The following is a 21,983-nucleotide window of genomic DNA, read 5'->3' on the forward strand; positions in this document are numbered from 1 at the left end:
TTGAGACCCCACTGTAAAACAAAGATACTTCTGATTCGACTTCAGGATGGGAATGTGAAAAAACGCATCCTGTAAATCTATCAATACCATCCAGTCTTCCTTCTCCAGTGCAAGGAGAACCTGAGCCAGGCTCAATATTTAGAATTTCTCCTGTTTGAGGTAAAAAATTCAAAACCCTGAGGTCGGGCATTGGCTGTAAACAGCTGTCCGTTTTGAGAATCAGGAAAGACCAAGGGTTGCACCCTCTGACCCCTTTCCTGCTTTGGAACAACCTCAATTGCACCCTTTCATAGCAATGTAAGACCCTCCTACAGGAGAAGCAGAAGATGCTCTTCCAAGCAAAGGCCCTGATGGGAAGAGAAAGGAGGTGGGGGACTCCTGGAAGGTGTTCAACACCTAGAGATCTGTAGTAGCTGACCTCCAATATTGTAGAAAATGGAACACCCGTCCTCCCACGGGACAAGTATGCTTTAGGATAATGAAGCTGGAGCTGCTTCCCTTCCACACCAGCTAGAGGGGCAGAAGAGGAGGAGGAGGAGGAGACTTGCTATAGTGCAACACTCTGCAGACGACCTCTGCCGTTTTCCATCCCAAAGCCACAAAACATGCGGAACTGCCAAAGACCTTACTGTAGCTTTACTGTCCTTAAAGCGCTGCAGTGCCAAATCCACTTTAGACCCAAACAGGTTAGATCCATTCAAGGGCAAATCCAGCAATGTAGCCTGAACATCAGGTGAGAATCCCAAGCCACGCAACCATGCGTGCTTCCTAGTAGCCACAGATAATCCCATCACCCTGGCTACCGAGTCTGCCGTGTCCAGATCAGATTGGATCACTTGGGGGGCAGCAGCTTGGGCATCTAATAACACCTCTGAGAAATGCCCTTGTACCTCCTCGGGCAACTTTGGGATAAGTTCCCTGGCTGAGTCCATGATGGCATGGATGTAGCCACCAAAAAGCCATGATTCATTTCCGCGCTAGGACAAGCGGCTCCCTTCTTTGCCGTGACTCTACGGACCTTTCCTGACCGTTTCTTTGCCACGTCCATTTCAGATGCCAATTCTCCATTGCTGAGGACGCTGCTTCCCCCCCTAGTCCCGGCTGGGATTTATCATTCGCACAACCTGAAGCACCATCAGCACCAACACCAGACCTACCACCGTCCTTTCTTCCCGCTCCGTGTTTACGGACCCTGCATTGTCTCCGTTGTGCCTTGGTACCATTGACCCCTCATGTTCTCAGGATCCAGGAGGGCATTGCCGCCTCCCTTTACGCTGGCCGCACCCACCACGCGCGTGTAGCAAATTTTGCCAGGCATTCGATTCATCGTTTAGTCCTGAAGAGATCCCACCACTTCCATGGGGATCGAAACGTCGTCGACTCACGTCTCTAAACTATAAATTATACGCTGTATTGTATAATCGAGTATGCGATGTTATACTGATTGTGACTTTCTATAATTTCAATTCTGCAAATACTGAAAAGTCACTTTTTAAGTCACTTGCCTGCGGTAAGGAAATCGGCTGATTTCCTTTTAACCCACTCATGGTTTGCTCACTTATCCCACCGCATATTACTTGTTTTCTCTTTATTGATATTAAATCGCATTTATTTCTCTATTCAAGGACACAGATAATTCCAATTTTCGATTGTAAAAATTGTGATACTATACCCATCCCAGTTGAATGGGACCTTTGTTGCTTTAAAAACAAAAACAAAAAGCCATGAGGCATTTTTGGACTTAAGGGCCATACTTCCCAGCGAGAACACCTTTGTCGATTGTTCCATGGGCTTTGACTCTCTATCTGCAGACGTAGATGGGAAGGAACCTACAGACTGCCTCAAAGAGAATGAAGCCTGGACCACCAAGCTTTCCATAGAGAGATAAGTGGACAGAAAAGCAGGATCCCGGGAGCCACCTTGTACCTCCATGCCACGGTACTGGAAAACGCTAGAGTGGACATTGGCCTCTGCCAAACATTGAGAATGAGCTCTGTCAGTGCCTCTTTGAAGGGAAGTAAAGGTTCTGAAATAGAGAAATGAGAATGGAGCATCTCTGTAAAAATATTAGACCTAAACTCCACTGTAGGAAGAGGCAACTCCAAGAGTTCTGCAGCCTTTCTGATCACAGCATGATATGTGGTCACCTCTTGCATCGGCAAGCCCTTTGGTAAAGAAATCTCCCACTCAGGAGAGGTGTCCAGGCCATTAGCCTCCTGTAAACCCTCAAAATCCAGGTCAGGGTATACAATTTCTCCTTCCTCAGCCCCTCCATTTTCCTCCTGGTACTCTTCTTCTTCCTACAGTCTTTGTGCCTCTCTCCGAGAACTTATACTCTCAACCAGTGTCGGCGGTGCCGGTGACTTCAAGATCCGCATTGAAGAAGGATCCATTGGAACAGGAGTTGAAGCCGGTCTAGGTCGAGATGGCATCGGTTCGGACCCAGACAGCGCCGGGGATGAACCATCTAGCGGAGCTCATTCCTCCAAAGACTGCAACAGCGTAGAAAACCTTGGTGTCGTAAGAGGCCTACTCCCTGGAGCTATAGGCATGAAAGGCATCAGCGGTGTCTGTGGAAAGTGAGGTGGCAAACCTCCCAGGGAATATGACAATGGACCCATGGGGCCAACAGGTGGACCAGTAGGGTTTGCTGTTCTGGCGAACAAGCCAAATATCGCATTTGAAAAATGAGACTGATCCGATCCTGAAGTCTGGAAAGCAGAATACATCCGATCCAGTAATACAGGCTCTGGAGCCATTTGGGGAGGCACTAAATTCGGCTCCCGTTGCGGTGCTGGGGACCCCGCAGCCAGAGGTCGTTGTCTTTGGCAATGGTGTAGGCGTTGTGTCTCTCAGAGCCGGTGGAGTCACTGATCCGGATAAGTGGCCAGAGTCAACCCGGTGAAGGAGTCGGAGAGATCTCATCCCTGCAATGGTGTTGGGAAACCGACATCAGAGTTGGATTTTTCGAAGAGCAGCGCTGAGAACCATGGCGACGCTTTTTTTTGTGTTTCTTTGAAGACCTTGAAGTGTGGGGAGTCAGCGACTTTGAGCAAGTCCTTTACCTCCTGTGACCTCCCTCCTGCTTTTTGACCTTGGCCATGAACAATTTGGCCTCCCCCTCCTTTAGCACTTTTGGATTCATGCATAAAGTGCATGTCCCGACGTCATGGTCTATAGAGAGACACCATAAACAATCCTCGTGGAGTCAGTGATGGATATCTGGCCCCCTCATTCTCTGAATGGCTTGAAACATGACTATCTCAGAGTGGTTATCTTCAAAGGCTACAAAGTCGTGACAACGGGAGAGCTGAGGAAAAACCTTTCCATGGAATGCTGTGCATTGGGGGTAATTCAAAAAGTGTGGAATCCACGAGCAGATGTATCCATCAGAAATATCAGCAACATTAATCCAAACAAATTGGGATGACCACTCAAAAAGGAGCACTTTTCTCTCACGGATGATTGGGATGGCGGCATGGCCTAACCAATCCAGTAACATAAGAGAATGTTTAGGCTAATTCTGTGATGTTCTGAGTGATGTTCGTAGTATGAAGAGGATCACATGGTTCTTTCTTGGAGGAATTGTCACCTGGAAGTTTGACATGCAAGAAAACCGGATTTTCGAATTAGGAAATGGATTAAGTGCTGAGCGGGTCTATCATTTCTTTGGTTAAGAAAGACTAGTAACAAGAAATGGCTGTATATGTGCCCGTAGAGCTGATGGTGGATTCTAAGAGTGGTCAGGGAGGTTTGTCCTGTCTGCCATTTATACATGTTTCAGATGCACTAGTGAGAGGGTGTGTATAGAAGTAGAGGGGCTGTTCATATTTCTTACATAATTACTTTTTACAGTTGCACTCTACCTTCAGATGATTTACTTCATAACACACAGTGATAGGTTTAAAAATATATATACCTTTTCCTTGAGTTACAGAATCATTGCTTACAGTAGCCTGTAATAAAAAAGAAAGAACGTATTAGGAACACACTGCAATTTTATCTCTATTTAGAGAGTAGGTGATATTCCTCTAATGCAGATATCTGCTGTCGGTGTTCCATATAATAAATACTGGTGGCAATAATTAACATTTACAGACAGTGGTACGTTGTAGGCCCCTATGTGACAAAGAAACCACTAGTAAAATCAATTTCACTGATTACCACTGGGAGGAAAAATACTACTGGGTTTCAAAATACAGCTGGCAAGAAAACCTTTACCTCCAGAATTATATTTCTGCCACAGTTCCATTGCCGAAAACCGTAATTGACAAAAATCAAGGGGTTTACTGGCTCGCATAAGAATATCAGGTGTGTGGTCTGAAACGTAATTCCAATTACCAGCTTCAACAAGTGAAGCCCTTGCTGTGTGTAGATACGAAACATGCAATGATGCACGTTTGTTATACCCTGCAATGGCTCTCTCCCCCCACCCCCAACAGAAATACCGCTTTCGACTTGCAGTGGATTGTCTACGATTAAGGGCCATAAGATCACTCCTGAGGATTCCCCGGATGGGTCAGAGAAGCCCAGAGGAGAAAAGATATGAAAATATTAATAAATATGCCTACTTGTGCATCTTAGCATGAAATCAATTAATATTGCCTGAAAGAAGGAAATAGTTGGGGTTGCTTAATCTGATGGTGGTTCAAGGAAAAACAGGGGAACCCTACTCACTAAGGAACCAGGGTAATAGTTATATAGGAAAAACAATGGTTCATGTGGAATAATATACTATGAGGTTATGATACATAACCACAATCGCGATATAGAGGGTTAGATAATGGCAGAGCGCGAAGGAACCACTAACACACCGATTACAGAGTAGTATATTTTATGGATTTTTTAAACAATAAAGATAGGAGTAAACATTATACATCAAAACAACATTTGTGCATAGTGTCCCAAGTGACAAAGGGAACCTAAACCTAAGTGACAATATTAAATACAAGGTTTCCACAGTTTGTACAAGTCGACCATTATCATAATAATTCCATGTGAACAGCAGCTATATGCAGTGATATGTGCTGGGGAAATGGTTCGCTTCTTCTGTATGTCGACGGCGTTTTGACCCTCAAAACAATGTGGGGTCTCTTCAGGACTAGTGATGAAGGGACATCTGAATATATGGTTGCGCAGCCTTGCGAAAATGATGTGCCACACGTGAAGAAAAGAGGAAAAAGATTTACTCACATGAGGACCCCTCCGGGTACTCAATGTAAGGACAGGCTGTCAATCCAATGGGGTATGTAGGTGGGCAAGAGGGTCTCAATTAATTATACGCCACAGCCGTAGCGTTGTAGAATCCCTTTGTGGATTAACAGTGACAATGCACTGAGAGTATTTCTCGGTAAAAGAATGGAAAAGCGGGACAGCGCTCCGCGTGTAGGTTCAGAAAAAGACGCGCCAGTCAGCTTGATCGGGTACAATGACCCCATTGGATTGACAGCCTGTCCTCACATTGAGTACCCGGACAGCTCCTCATGTGAGAAAACCCTTTTCCTCTTTCCTTCACGTGTGGCATATCATTTTCACAAGGCTGCGTAACCATATATTCAGAAGTCCCTTCATCAATAGACCTGAAGTGACTATTGTGTAAATCCCACATTGGAATCAGTGTAGGTTTAATGTGCTGAGAAGTTTGCTACCAAACTTCCCAGTTTTTGGAAAAGCCATTATAGAGCAGTGGAGCTCGTAATGACCAACTCCCAGGCCAGATAATCTGTATGGCTTTACTACACTTACAGTGTCTAAGAATGGACTTAGACACTGTAGGGGCGCAGGACTCATGCCACAGTGCCCTCACCTGGGGCTAATGCACTCTGCTAGAGTGGTGACTTGCCTAGGCCTCAGGCAGTGGGTTGCAGGCATGGAACACAGGGATGTGTGCCATGTCAACTCTTTACTTTTCTCTGCACCAATACACTCAGCCTGCAATGGCAGTGTGTGTGTGTTAAGGTAAAGGGCTTCTAAGTTTGGCACAATAGGTGCTGCAGCCCTTAGAGGTCTTCCCTGGTCACAGTGCCCTCAACACTATGGTACCTTTTACAAGGAGCTTACCTGTGGCCAGGGATGTGCCGATTGTGGGTACAAAGGTACAGTTTTGGTAAAGAACACAGGCCCTGGGAACCAGATTGGCAGGGCCCAGGGCACATCAAGTCAGGTTGCATCAGATGTCAGGCAAAAAGTGGAGGGTAACCATGCAAAAAGGGCCCCTTTCCTACAGAACTGGGGACACGATTAGGGGTACAGTAAGAGGTCTTAGTATTGTGCAGCTAGAGGTGAAAGTCTTGCACTGATGCCACACAGTGCCACACGAAGACAATATGAACTACTTTGAGGGATGCGAAGAGCTTGAGCTTTTATGTATGTAATGGAATAGGTGAGCCACTTTGAGTATGTGGAGGAACCTGGTTCTTCTCTCCTCTGTTCCTCACACAAGGGAAAGGGGGGCCCCAACATGCCAGCATGGCTCAGCAGCTGATGCCTAAGCTGGGTACTCTCTGTTTGGAGGGGTCAAGACCTAGCTCCCACTGTTTCAGGTGGGTGGCAGAGGACTGATGAGCATGTGAGGCAATCCTCCCTTATCGCTAGGTACCTGGTGGGGGGTCCCGTGGGGCTAGGCTGGGGGTTTCAAGAATTGTGAAGTGTCTGCGAGGGCCAGTGGTGGAGCTGCCTGCTTCTGCTGCCATGCAAGCCTCTTGCTTGCCTGCTGCGTGGCTAGGGTGTGGAACCTGGGCCAACCACCTGGAAACACTTTAACTGGGCTCTCACAGCACAGGGAGTGGATGGTCAGAGCTGCCTTCCTTCTGCCTCTCGTACACCCGCGGGTCTGTGAGGTTGCAAAAGTTGCTTGTGTCTTTTAGAGGTATATTATTTGGCTCCTGCATCGATGAAGAATGCAGCTAGCTGAAAAAATTTGGAAATTGCAGGATATATTGATCACCAACACTTTTAATGCACCTTGCGGCCCAGGTGCTTCCTGGGACTACACCTTTCTAGGGGTTGCTTGAATGCCAGTCACCCTGGGGCTCTCCCAGGACACAGCTGGAGCTGTCGCAGGGGGTCTTGTTCTGGGTTATTACCAGAGTGTCCAAAAAAGGCAACTGAGGAGGATATACAATACATCTCCCAAAAGGGAAAAAAAGGGTCCTAGGGAAGAGTTTAACGACCAAACTACAGATTCAATCCCCAATACAATTGAAAAACCTAAAGAAGAATCTGGTGGTCTAAGAAAGCTACTGTAGAGAACAAAAAACCTTTATCATTACACCTTTGTAGACTATAACCTCAAAGACAGTCACTCTGGAGCCGTGATGTAGGTGAGAAAAGAAAGGAAAAAGCTTACGCAAATTGATAGGATTTCCATCAACTGCCAAGAGAGGCCAGTGTCATCACTTGGATATCATTCTATCTTGCTACTACTCCCCATAACATAAAGGGAAATCATGTAGCAAAGACTGCGACTGGGCCATAAAGATGAAGCCAGAAAGGAATACAGTCAGAGACAGAAAATGACCGATGTGATCATGATTTAGCAGAAGTGGTAAATCATCTCCTGTGTGCTGAAAATTCTGGTATCAGACGCACCAACGACAGTTGAATTGTTTCGAAATATACATTTGCATATATGGCTCTGATTTAAATATAGACGTGCCGCAAGTCTAACATACACAGATAATTACATCTCTGTTATGGCACGGTCAAGGTGAATTCCAAACACAAGAGATTTAGAGGAAACAATAAGTCGATAACTAGCCCTTTGTACGATTGAACTCGATTCAAAATGCTGACATTTTGTATTCATCCTACAATCTAATATGTCAATAGATAAATTGAGTGACTTGCAATTTCGAATTAACACGCAGATAACAGAAAGAAAGTCCTGCTATTTCATGTCTGAGAGGTTGTCTGTGAATGTTGTTTCCCTTTTGTTTTAATTTACAAAGAAGCATCTGTCTGACACTATATAGGTCAACATGACAGAGTTTGATAAAAGAAATGTATGGAACTTTTAAATACATCTCTTGGTCCGCTATATATAATTAATTTTTTGTAGGGCGGGGTCTCCTTAACCTGAGTTAGTTACCGGGTGAGGTGAGGTCTGAATCTCACACAAGACAGGTGAGTGCACTGTTTTCTATTTGATATGACAGTGCGGTAACACAATGTGCATAAATAGAGCCAACGTATATCAGTCACTTGAAATACATAAAATTGTAAGGAACACTGTAAACTGTTTTCTGATTACAGAAAAAGACTATATATGTTTATATTTTACAGGAGTGAAGAGTACCCTGCTTGTTCAGAGATCTCACCACATAAGGATGTACTTGATGGCAACTTTTGAGCACTTTTTATTTAATTTTTCACAAATTTAGCAGTAGCTGTTTATTATTTGGGTCCTGAAGAAAGCCAGGGTAAAGGGCCCTTTAGGCTGAAACTAGTTGACCAATTTGTGAAGCAGCCTATTTGCTAAAAGTTGCTTTTACATTATTTTAATAGGATTGGCAGAGAGATGTGTATTAAAGTCTTTTTTTCTCTCCCAACTCCCTTTTTAATTTTCACGTATATATGCAGTGCACCAGAATTTTCATCACACAGGAGATGATTTACCACTTCTGCTAAATCATGATCACATCGGTCATTTTCTGCCTCTGACTGTATTCCTTTCTGGCTTCATCTTTATGGCCCAGTCGCAGTCTTTGCTACATGATTTCCCTCTATGTTATGGGGAGTAGTAGCAAGATAGAAGGATATCCAAGTGATGACACTGGCCTCTCTTGGCAGTTGGTGTAATGATAAAGGTTTTTTGTTCTCTACAGTAGCTTTCTTAGACCACCAGATTCTTCTTTAGATTTTTCAACTGAGGAGGATACCCAAAAGGGTGGTCAGGGTTACTACCAGAAGAAAGGGGGGAGAAAAATATAAAAGTAAGGAGTTCTCAAAAGACCCCCATAATAATTCAAATGGGTACAGTGGTAACCAAAGAAGAAGTGAGGTTTATTCCCATTGTACTGAGTGTTGCAAATATAGGCACTTCAAGGGAGACACCATGGGCCCGATTCACAGAACTAACTTAAGACAAAATCCTAAACTTACTACCATTTTGGTATTCACAGAAGGCACTTACTCATTTTGGTATTCACAGAAGGCACTTACTCATTTTGGTATTCACAGAGGACACTTACTCACTTCGGTATTCACAGAAGTTAGGAGCTCTAACTTTAGGACTCCTAAATGCCTTCTGTGAATACCGAAAGTCTTAAAATTAGGATTTTTCTCAGTTTACTACTAAACTGAGAAAAATCCTAATTTTACGGCTTTCGGTATTCACACAAGGCATTTAGGAGTCCTAAAGTTAGGAGTCCTAACTTTACTACTACTAAATTTAGAAAAATCCTAATTTTACGGCTCTTGGTATTCACAGAAGGCATTTAGGAGTCCTAAAGTTAGGAGTCCTAACTTTACTACTACTAAATTGAGAAAAATCCTAATTTTAAGACTTTCGGTATTCACAGAAGGCATTTAGGAGTCCTAAAGTTAGGACTCCTAACTTCTGTGAATACCGAAATGAGTAAGTGCCTTCTGTGAATACCAAAATGAGTAAGTGTCTTCTGTGAATACCAGAATGGTAGTAAGTTTAGGATTTTGTCTTAAGTTAGTTCTGTGAATCGGGCCCCGAATGTCTTAAGAGGGCACAGCCCCCACCTATGGGAAAACACCTTGGTTGGCGAGTGTAGCGCTTGGGGAGGAGGTTTTCCCAGTTAGCTTTGGGGAGCAAATAGAGGTGACCCTAGTGTTCCTGGGGATAAGAGGAAGGCATCTAAAGCCCATATGCCAGTAAATACTCCTAAGTAAGAGGATGGGGCACAGTTGCCAGAGCTGTCGACTCAGGAGCTGGGGATCCGGGTTGGAGTCTCAACATTGGCTCAACATCCTGTGATTCTGGGCAAATCACTTAATCATCATCATCATCATGTAAAACTTTATTTCGATCAATATGATCATAAAAGCATTTTAAGCAAAATCCAACATCTCGTTTAAGTTAAAAACAAGTAAAAAAATCTCCTCGTGCCCATGGACAGTGCCTGGATATATTTTTAGGATTCACATCAAACATGGCTTCCTGATGAAGGCTCAAAGCCAAAACGCACGTAGGACACGATCGAACTTAGCCATGAATATATTGATTGCTTTCTTCGATTGAAACGGAGGCTACATTCCTACATTCTTTTTGGGGAAACCTCATCCTCAATAATTTTTTATATATCCAATATAAGGCCACAATTTGAATCATGTGTAACACCAACCATTATTTATTTGTAATGAAATGATTGGATAAATGGTGTTTTGCCTTAAATCATATTGGTAAATAGTGTATGAATGTGGAAGAGAGTGTGGGCAGGATTTGGTTAAAATGAAACTAAACTAATGGAATGAAATGAGATGCACTGTATTCTATTTTTGAATAGGAAAAATTTCATATAAATATTGATTTTTTAAACAACAAAATGATAAAAAGGAAAATAAATGTATTGTGTTGAATAAAAATAAAAATATTTTTGTATAATATTTGCATCTGGTGTATGTCACATTGATGGAATAATCACCCAGGTCCACTTAGTATTTAAATTCCTAAATGTTTTGTACTCAACTGCAATTTTCTCCCTGATTTAGGAATAATTTTCATTTTCAGGGGTACCCCTTTTTTACTCACAACTTGCCTGGATACCCTCATGGGGGATTATCTGCGCTATATAAATCTACTAACTTAACTAATTATAGGCAGTGGGTCACCATCAATGGACAATTTGTGGAGGCTCCTTAGGACCGAGGAACCAGCTTGACTACTGTGAGGTGTCAGCTGGTGTCCTCAAAGCCTTTCCTCCCTAATGCATTCCACCGAGTCATAGTTGCAGACAAACAAGAGAGTCATCTACCAGTGGCTCTGGTTCCCTTTGAGAGGATGGAGGAGGGCCTCAGGTTGTCTAAAAGTAGCTGTGAGCCCTGCCATTCCTGTAGATTATGTCCAAGGGAGACACCATCGGTCTTAAGAGTGCACAGTCCCCCACATGTGGGCAGACACCTGGGTTGGAGAGTTTAGTGCTTGGGGAGAAGGTGGTCCGAGTTAACTTTGAGGAGCAGATAGAGGTGATCCTAGTGTCCTTGGGGGATAAGGCGATGGTGCCAAAAGTCCATATACCTGCAAATACTGTCGTATAGGCATTGTGTCACAATCAATGGGCAATGAGTGGAGGCTCTGAAGGACACAGGAGCCAGATTAACTACTGCGAGGTGTCAGTTTCTGTACTCAGGGCAGGTCCTTCGTAATGCATATCACCAAATCATAGTCGCAGACAAATAAGAGTGTCATCTACCAGTGGCTCCCTTTGAGTGTGGGGGATCTCAGTTTTTTTAAGAGTAGTTCTTAGCACTGCCATGCCTATAGGTTGTCTGTAAAGCAATGACTTGCTGAACTCTATCTGTAAGGGGGTAGAGCTCAGATCAAACTTTGAGATGTTTGACTTGTCTAAATGGGACTGTATGACTACTAGGTGTATGGCTACCCAGAAGAGATTCAAGGGTGCCTGAAGCATGGAACAATGGCCCAGGCAGCTGCCATGAAGATGAATGGCAAGGGGATCTGGAAACCAACCCCTGAAGTTTCTGTGGTCCAGGTTGATGAGGCACATGAGGAGGATGCTACTGAGCCAACTGGGGAGGACACTGCCGCCCTGGTGGAGTTCGCTGGATGGCAAGTTGAGGATGAGCCCACCCTGGAGGAATCCTGCGAAGTGCAGAGGAGTGCCTCACCCTAGAGGGCTTGATGGCAAACTGAAGCCCAGGCAGCAGGCGATACCTCTGGAGATTACTTTAACCATGGGGAAATGACTTCCTGTACAGTGAGCCTAAGGTTCTTGGGGCCCGATTCACAGAACTAACTTAAGACAAAATCCTAAACTTACTACCATTTTGGTATTCACTGAAGGCACTTACTCACTTCGGTATTCACAGAAGTTAGGAGTCCTAACTTTAGGACTCCTAAATGCCTTCTGTGAATACCGAAAGTCCTAAAGTTAGGATTTTTCTCAGTTTAGGAGTAGTAAAGTTAGGACTCCTAACTTTAGGACTCCTAAATGCCTTCTGTGAATACCGAAAGACTTAAAGTTAGCATTTTTCTCAGTTTAGGAGTAGTAAAGTTAGGACTCCTAACTTTACGACTCCTAAATGCCTTCTGTGAATACCAAAAGTCTTAAAGTTAGGATTTTTCTCAGTTTAGGAGTAGTAAAGTTAGGACTCCTAACTTTAGGATTCCTAAATGCCTTCTGTGAATACCAAAAGTCTTAAAGCTAGGATTTTTCTCAGTTTAGGAGTAGTAAAGTTAGGACCCTGGATGGAATCTTCACAGCCAGCGACAGAATCAAATTCAGCTATGCCACCAAACTTGCCTGGACAGACCACAGCATTATAGACTTAATCACAGAACCACTGTGACCCACCCCCATGCCCATCACCGTTGCTTACTGCAAATGGAACATAATCATTGAGGTCCAATAGACTGCCAACCTCAACACCAGCAGACCCCACTCCACCAGCAATGTTGAGCTAGACGTCCGGCATTTCTCCGACTGGATGCGCCCATGAGAACTCCCAGCATCAGAAGACCTGGCAAACACGCCAGCTGCTTCACCCCGAACTCCGGGCCTTCAAATGTTACTGCAAGTGTCTGGAGAGACAATGGCACTCCAGCAGGAATCCCTCAAACCTCACCACATTTGAATCTGCCCTCTGCAAATATCGCCACTGCCTCAAGGAAACCATAAAGGACACACTGACCATCCAAACAAAGGCCAGTGGCAATGACACAAAAGAACTCTTCAGCATGGTCAGAGAATTCTCTTGCCCGTCAGCCACCGAGACTACAATTTGCCCTTTGCATCTCCCTGGTGGACTACTTCCACAACAAGATAACAGACATCTACAGCAACTTCGACCTACAGACAACTGATTTCCGCCTCCTCCTTACAAGCACTGAGAACTCCCACAGCCAACTAACCGATTGGACAGCACTCATTACGGCAATCACCACAGCGACCATGACCTCCATGCACTCCAGGGCACTGACACACCCCTACGCCCACCACATATTCACCCTAGGATAGAAGGGAATCAGCACGCACTCACCATCATCCTCAACTCATCGATCACTACGTCCACCTACCCTGATGCCTGGAAATACGCAGAGATGAAACTCCTCCTGAAGAAACCCTCCTCCGACCCCAGCAAACACAAGAACTATTGCCCCATCTTGATGCTCCCCTTCCTGGCCAAAGTCTTGGAAAAAGCCATCAATCACCAGCTCACGGACCACCTGGAAGTAAATAACCTACTCAACGCCACCTAGTTCAGCTCCAACCACAGCACCGAGACAGCCTTGACAGCCGCAACCAACAACATCGGAGCCATCCTTGACCAGGACAAAACAGCATCCCTGATACTCCTCGACCTCTCAACGGCATTTACGCCCTTGTCCCACCACACACTCATCACCAGACTCCACTACATCAGCATCAGAGGAAACGCCCTCAAGTGGATCAACTCCTTCCTTACAGGCCGCATGCAGAGAGACCTTCTGCCACCCTTCACCTCCAAAGCAAGAGCATCATCTGCGGAGTTCCCCAGGGATCCTCCCTCAGCCCGCCCTCTTCAATGCCTGCGAGAGGCTATTGGCCAACATCTCCTTCACCCAGGGACGGAAACTCCTCCCATACTCCAACGACAACCAGCTCATCCTCTGTCTCACGGAGGACACTGCCACCACTAGATTAAACTCCCAGAACACCATGACCAGCGCCACCAGCTGGATGAGATCCAACTGCCTGAAGTTGAACACGGACAAGACGGAAGTGCTCATCTTTGGAAATAAACCCTCCACATGGGACAACACATGGTGGCCCATGGCACACAGACCCTCACCTACCCCCACCAATTGTTTCAGGGATTTTGTGCAAACACAGAACTATGCGTAGGAGTATGGGACCTTAATATATAGGGACTGGGTCCTCCTACCACCTTTATACCCATGAGCCCAGGACCAACTAGCTATAGTGTCTCACTTGCCCTCCTACTCACTCACAGAGGAACAAGTGATTAGACACCCCAGTACATAACACTTCCGACTCTCTCAGGAATCGAGGTTACAAGACACACCCTTTCGCTCACACTCTTGTACTTTTCCACAATAAGATTTGGCAGAGACATGGACAAGTTTAAAATATTTATTTTAGCTAACGTGCTCTAATATGCAGTATACGTGACACAATAAGCAGAAAAATGCATAACACAAATACGGTCAGCATAGCAAGTAGTCCGTAAATCATAAAAGGAGCTGTCATAGTGAGAGACAGCGTAGCCTAACCTCCCTCCCCTTGCACAGACACAGGATGATTATATATTAGAAGATTTCTTGTTGTTACTTCAGTCTATAGATTGTAGTTCTACGTCATAGGTGCTGTCATGCTCTTCTCCATGGAAAGGTCCCTCTCCAAGTGTGTCCTACCTATCCGTATATTCCAATGAGACCAAAGTACGTATTCCTAAACAATAGCTGTATCATTGTTTTGTCTAGGTGCGAGGGCCTGACCAGAACAGAATACCAAGGGGCATTGTTCAACCTCGTTCACAATGTTCAGACTAAATCCTAGGAACCTGGAAAGCTTGAACAAAACAGTAGGTTCTCATGTGAAAATATCAAAAGAGGCATTTGCAAAATAAACTCATGTAGCAACGTATGCAAAGCAGCGGACATGCTCCCCATGGTCCACGTGACACCCTCCCCTTGGTCAGGACGTCAGCCCTGGACTAATAAAGGATCACTGGTAAGCAGAACAAAAGTGTCTCCTGCAGGGGACAAGTAGCATCAAGGAAGCCAAAGGAGGACCATGTTTAAAAGTCAAATTGAAAACGGGAAATTTAGTATGCAAAAAGGAAGCCAATTACAGTGTGACAAGAGGAATGCCTTGAGCTCCAGTAAGGCATCAGAACCATCGATATTAAAAAGTGATGCCATCCAATTAAGTAATTCAAAGGAACAGACGTGCTTCTCATATCCTGAACCCGCATTCCAGGGCAACCTGTGTCAATCTCGATGAAACTCAGTACCAAGAGGCGCATGGGTACAGGCACTCGCTTTGGCCATCGGCCCCAGTAAAGAATCATATACAAGCCGCATACCCACGGAACACTCCTGCCTATGGGACCTCAACAGACCCATCAACAGATCATAATCCAGGGCAGAGGATGACGTTGTGGAGAGGCAGACATCATAGGCCTATTGAAAAGGGCACCGGATGCAATAGAAAACAGGTTGCACAGAGGTGAAGTAGGCATAACAAAAGGTCAGCCAATAGCTGCTGAAAACAGATCCCAATGGCATTAAACCAAAAAGCTGCCGCATCCGATCACGGTACAGCTGCAACTGTGCCTGACTGGGTAGTACCACAGATCGAGCATCCATTGCGGAAGAGAAAAAGAAGTACCAGCATGCCACAAACAAGGAGGAGCAGCAGGGGAAACCTTCCACATGTGATGGAAAAAAATAGAATGAATAAAAGCAGGTATTACTCCAAATATAGCCTGAAATGCATTGTGCCAATCTTCTCCTCTTCCGCGACGTGATGTCAGGCCACTCTCTTTTTCTCCAGTTTCCGCTTCCTCTTCAAATGTAGTCTAATGTCCTCTAGTCATGCTCCTCTTCCTTTTGACCAGGCCTCTCCATGTGACATGCACTTCACATGGACCTACCTGGTCACGCCCTATCCCTAGGACTAACTCTCTTGTCCACTGTCTACTGACCAGGCCTCTCGCTGTGATCTTCTTTTCACAGGGACCTCCCTGGTTGCGTTGTGTCCTCTCTGTTAGACCTGACTCTTCTCCTCGTGGACCTCTCAAAGGCCTCCTTTCCCCTGTTAGGCCTTTTGCGCACCTCTAACCCCGTGCTCCGAGTCCTTAATCATGGGTGCCCTCTTCAGGCGCTTTGCGTGCCTGTTCTTCACTTGGGGCGTGCTGTGATATCTCCTCTCTTGTGGTGGCCTCAGACCTCCACTGAGGGGTCCGCGCAAACCACGCCCTTTCTCCTTGTGCTTTCTGTGGGGGATGCTGCTTTAGTAGCTGGGCTGGGCTGCTTTGTGGGGGTTAACAGTCTCTCCCCTCCTTGCAGTAACGTCCAGCAGACTACAGGGGGCATGTGGCGCTCTCAGCACCCATCTTGGCTGTTCCTCACAGCCTCCATCTCAAAGTCTCGCCTACTGCCCTGCTACCAGTGGGGTATCCACAGTATCTGGAATAGAGAAAAAACACTGGTGGAATTGCAGCCTCTCCTTTCACTGTGATCTCAAAAATCCTGGTGGGCTGGCACCTTCTCCTTTCACTGTATTTTCACTATGGCAGCACTCGTGGTAGGACTATCGCTCCTCACACCAGTGTGGCAGCTCCTGCCCTGCAGTCTGGCTAGTTTATAGGGGCAGCGTGTGATGATTCTCATGCGTCTGCTGAGAATTCCTGAGCTGCAGCCCATTTGAAGTCGCCATCCTCATGGGGCCGCAGACACTGACAGCAAGAACATCCAAAGCCCCTCCCCCTGCATCCGCAGACAGGGACACGCGGTGCCGCCTCTCCCTGGGGGGCAATTTGGGCAGTGGGGGCCGCTATGGCAGGTTTTCTGTAGCAGTCTCTGTCCCCGCACTAAGGTAGCGGTTGCCCCAGCCAGGGTTCAGTGTGTGTCCTCTAGGGGGTACTGTGGCCGCCATTAGTTTCAAGGTGCTGTGGCCTCGGGACGCCGAAAGCCAGTGTAGGCCCAGTCCCACTGCTGGCGGAGTGTTGCACCATCAGTCATCAGCCCACACAGATGGTGGAGCGCCACCCATCAGGCTGCCCCATCTCTCACTGACACTGTGCAGCCTACAGAGAACAGGTGAGTGATGATGGGGGCATCGACATATTCACAGTGAAACAGCTGCTTTGCATTTTATTAATTTTCAGGCTCCTCAATCTGACAGCTCAGCTATAGGCCTCTGCCCAACCCAATCACACTAGCCCTTCTCAACAGTACTTTGGAATATACTGCAGGTGCACAACAGGCTGGCAGGCCGCGAGCAACGGCTCCTACTTTCTAGATGCACGCTCTTCTCGCTTGCGGGCCCTTTGCCAGCTTTACTGTCAGTGCGTTGCTTCTGTCTGTCCACGTGGGCACTGTTGGAAGGGGCGAGGCCTCTCGCCTCTTCCAGGAGGGTTGGCAGCACGGTGCTAGCTGCAACACTTCCTCTCGGTGTATTTTCACCGACCTTACGCATTTGGCACATGTTGTACCTCAGATATGCCGCCCGCTCCCCCACCAGCCTTCAGTGTGCAATTTGGTATGCAGAGGACTGCCATGTAGATGCTGTTTGATTTTCACAAAATATCCCTTTGCTGCAGTCTTTATTCTGGCTTTTGGTGATGGCAGTGCTTCCCCAGGGGCTGATGCAAGAACTTGCCAGGGCTGCTATGGGTTCCCAGTCCGGCCCTGCTTCTCTCCTCTGGTAGGTTGGACCACTGCCTCTTTCTTTCTCTGGTAACTCTTTCAATACCTTCTCTCCTCTGGTAGGTAGCACCTTTTGCCTCTGTCACAGCTCCATTCTGCCCATGAACATAATGACAAGGGGCCCCACAAAGGATCCAGTTATGTGTCCTGACATCAGTTTTTGTTTTGTAACACCCAAAGATACAGATCTGGAGCTTTGGTCCTTCCTATTTTTTTTTCACATAAAAAGGAAAAGCTATCCACAGAGTTCCACACCACACAATTCAATTCCACACATTTTGCAATTCACACCACGTAATTCAATACCAAAACACAAACATCCAATCCACGCCACAGAATTAAATTCAACAGCACATCACATAATTAAACTCCACTGTGTACCACTCCACAACACAAAATGCCATTCCACATAATTACACTCCATATGACACAAACCCAATCCACATAATTCCAGTCCACTCACTACCACCTAACTACTATCCACATATTTTCACTGCAAACCATGCCAGATAATTCTACTACACAAATCCACTCCCCACCACACAATTCCATGCCACACAATTCCATAACGAACAATTCCAATCCTACCCACATACATACACTTCATAACACAAGGGTAAAATACATTGTCATTTACGCCAGTAGCTCTAACTCAGGCAAATGTGAGACCTATTGCATTTCCAGGGCTTGTTTGTATTGCAAGACCTAACTCTTCCATAGGATAACATTGGTGATACCATGTTACATTTAGTACATTGTAATTTCCAGATGGGAACAGGTAACCAGTTCATGTATGGTGTCTTTGGAACTGCAACAAAAAAATCCTCTTTCACAGCAAAGTCAGACTTTAAATTACAATTTTGAAAATGCCCCTCTTCATGGGTCACATGACTGAGTGTAGCTGACAGCTGGGCTTTGCGTATTCCTCCTAGACAGTCACGGGCACCCTCATGGCGTCCTGTGCTGTATTTAAAACTATCTTGAGAAGCAGGCACAAGAACCGGTGAGAGTTCTCTTTTCTTTGTTAAAGAACAGGGTGTATTGGAATGGTGTCACTCCACAAGCAGGGCGCGAGCACTGGAAAGTGTTGCCTTTTGAGCAGCGACCGGTGATTTCTTTCTGGCCCTTGAAAATCCAGGGGAGATGGTATTAACCAAGCGCTGGATTGTACCTATATTTGCTGTGGGTCTCCAAGGTGAACAGCCGTTAGCATGTTTTAACAATGTAGGTAAGGAAAGTCGACAAGTCAGACCATAACTTCATGGCCGGGTCAATTTGGCTGGGTTACGAAGTAGGGCTGGACGTGCACCATGGCTGGACGACATGGTTCTGGGTCAGGTTTTCATAAGTAGCAGAGGAGCTGCCTCATGATCTATATATATCCCCTGAGCCAAACTTTTTTCTCTGTCCGTGTGCGCCCATGCTAACTCTAACTTGTGTCTTCCCTCTGGGTGCTGTAGGCTCCCACTTTATGGACGCCTAATAGTCAAGGAAAACCAAGCAGGACTAAGGTGTTAGAAGGGTTGGCTGGGGCTTAGCCCTTCTTAGCTCCCAAATCTTGGTGCAGGTTTTGCCAATGCATTGGGTTGCCAGTCCCTACCCATGGCAACAAGGCAACAGATTGGGGAGGACACGCATGAAGGCCCAGCCACTGGGCAGGATGCCATCTGACCGAACAATTCCATTAATCCCAAATGAGAGGAGGGTGGAGTCATGAGGTTCGCCTGGGAGGCCTGCTCCCTGCAGGCCAGGGTTGCAGGCATCAGGCACCAGGCATGGCACCTGCCTTACCTGAAGCAGGGTGGCCTTGGACCTAGGAGGATGCTGGGGCTGAACAGTTTCTACAATCCACTGTGACAGACGTGTGGAGCCACAGCTTTCGCCTGAGGCCTGGTCCCCATAGACTAGAGGTATCAGCCTGATAGGGACATGGTGGCTCCCCACCTGTAAGGGTTTGCCAAGTTTCAAGATGTCAACCAGTTTGCTTGTTGGGTTCATGTGGGCAAAAACTTCACCAGTGACATTTCATTCTCAAGGCTGATCGAGCCAGTGGGCAAGTATGGGTGTGCTAACACGGGAACCATATCACTAGCTAATTTGAGCTACACCCCATGAGAATTGTGGCATGTTTAAGGATCTGGTGGTACAATCATAGTATGGGCACCCTTCCATAATTGGTCTGTTAGAGATTGGCTACAAAGAGCAATCTGACTGGCGTTGAAAAGTCTTTCTTCCTTTCATCAAGGGAAGGCTCTTTCAGTTGTTTACAGACAACACCATGCCTTGTGGTATTGCAATAAGCAGGGTGGATTGGGGTGGGGGCATTGACCCTATGTCATGAAGCCTTGCATCTCTGGACATGGCTGGAATGTCAGGACAAATTCCCGGTGGTTCACCATCTATAGGGCTCTCTGAATGCCAGAGCAGAAAACTTCAGCCATCGATGTCTAGTGGATCATGAATGGTGTCTCCTTCCGGAGGTGGTGCAAGGTCACTGCCAAGAATGGGGACAGCCTTGGTTAGATCTATTCACCATTGCCAAGAATGCGCAATGTCAGGAGTTCTACATGATGGAGTTCCCAAGGCAGCTCTCGTTCTGAGACGTAGGTCCTCTCAAGTAGAGTTCAGGACTACTACATGGCTACTTGCCAATACTACTCCTGTCCAGAGTGCATATGAAGATCAAGTGCGACTGGGCCCAAGTCATCCTAGTGGCTCTGGACTGGACATGGAGAGTATGATATCCCGAACTCATAAGCATCAACCTCTGTCCTCCGGTCAGTCTTCCCATTCAGGAGGATATTCTGCCGCAGTAACATGGCAGGGTTCAGCACCCAGACCTGTCCACCCCCCACCTTCAAGTGTGGAGATTGAGCGGTGACAGTTGAGAATGTTTGATCTCCCTGCTAAAGTGTGATGTAGGCAGGCGTTCCGCCACTAAAACTATTCATGCCTGCCTATGGGACAGGATTGTGGCTTGGTGCGTGTCTAAATCAGCTGATCCCATCTGAACACTTCTGTGAAGTTCTCTTGTTTGTTGTATCCCTGGCCTGTCAAGGCTTTTCTTTGAAGACAGGTATATCTGTCTGGCATTCTGCCTTCCTAAAGTTGCCCGACCAATCTTCCCTGGTTAAATCACCTGTTGCACCAAGATTTCGTAAATGTTTGCAAGATATGATTCCTGCCACGCCCTTCATTATGCACCAGTGGGACTTAAATTTAGTCCTCCCTTTTCTCCTATGTTTCCCCTTTTTAGTCGACGCACAGCTGCTCTCTCCGGCTCCTAACTTTCAAAACACTCTTCCTTGTGGCAATAACATTTGCCAGGGGGGTTAGCTAATTACAGGAACTTTCAGTTAACCCTCCCTACACTGGAGCCTCATTTTTACCAAAGGCAGCCACACCTTTTCGCATCAGGCAGAACATCATCCTGTCTGCCTTTTACCCCCCCTCATCCTTCTAAAGAAGTGGAGTGACTCCACTGACTGAGTCGAAAAAGAGTGCTATCATTCTACATTGATCGTACCAGAGAATTCTGAGTGTACGATCAACTCTTTGTTGGGAAAAGAAAGGGAAGGCAATTAAGAATAGAACCATCTCTTGATAGATCATCCTCTGTATAAAAATCAACTACGCAATGGCCATGAAAGCCCCCGAAGGATTAGGGGCTCATTCCACCAGAGCAAAAGCTGTTACCACTTCATTGTCAAGAGGAGTCCCTGTCCTGGAGATCTGTCAGGCAGCTATCTGGCCACGAAGCTTAGAGAAATGCTGGATTCTCCTAGCCTAAATCTATATGAAGTGAAGCCGACCTATCAGGGCGGCCACATACTGGATTGAGTGTTCTCCAGTATCATTATACGAGTGAAGGACTAGCAGCCTCTGATCTAGTCAGACCATTACGGAATTCGATTGTCTCCCCCAGGTCCCAGTAAAATTAGACCTAGCTCTGGCCGGCTGACTAACAATTTGAAAGCCTATCATAAGATAAAGCATGCAGAGTTTATGTGCGCTTTGCAACAGCACATCCCGGCTATGCCAGGCTTGGTTGAGGAAGATATCACACGGTTTGATAACTGGATTCGAATGGCTACAGAGGCACTAGCACCTTCTCTTCCGAGTAGAGTGAGCAGAAGGAAGCCTTCCAGTCCGTGGTTCTCTGATATTCTTAAAGCAAGAAAAAAATTGTGTCAGTTGTTGGAACGGAAATGGAGGAAAGATTTTAACATGCTGGGCAGAGAGGCTTACAAACTAGCATTAAGGGAATACCATGCTTCAATAGAAACAGCTAATCAAGTTTATTATGAAGTGCTAATTGTCCTTTTTACTAATGTGCATATGCCTACATATATGATGCAAAGAGAGGCCAGAATTGGGGTGGGTGATCATGGCATTGCAT

At 46.1% G+C, this 21,983-nt stretch overlaps 1 pseudogene; it reads left to right on the forward strand.

Annotated features, from left to right (window-relative positions):
* The first annotated feature begins 6,857 nt into the window (after window positions 1–6,857).
* Window positions 6,858–7,008, forward strand: LOC146769037 (5.8S ribosomal RNA; annotated as a pseudogene).
* The last annotated feature ends 14,975 nt before the right edge of the window (window positions 7,009–21,983 follow it).

The sequence above is a fragment of the Triturus cristatus genome, unplaced genomic scaffold, assembly GCF_964204655.1.
Source record: "Triturus cristatus unplaced genomic scaffold, aTriCri1.1 SCAFFOLD_461, whole genome shotgun sequence".
Taxonomy (NCBI): Eukaryota; Metazoa; Chordata; class Amphibia; order Caudata; family Salamandridae; genus Triturus; species Triturus cristatus.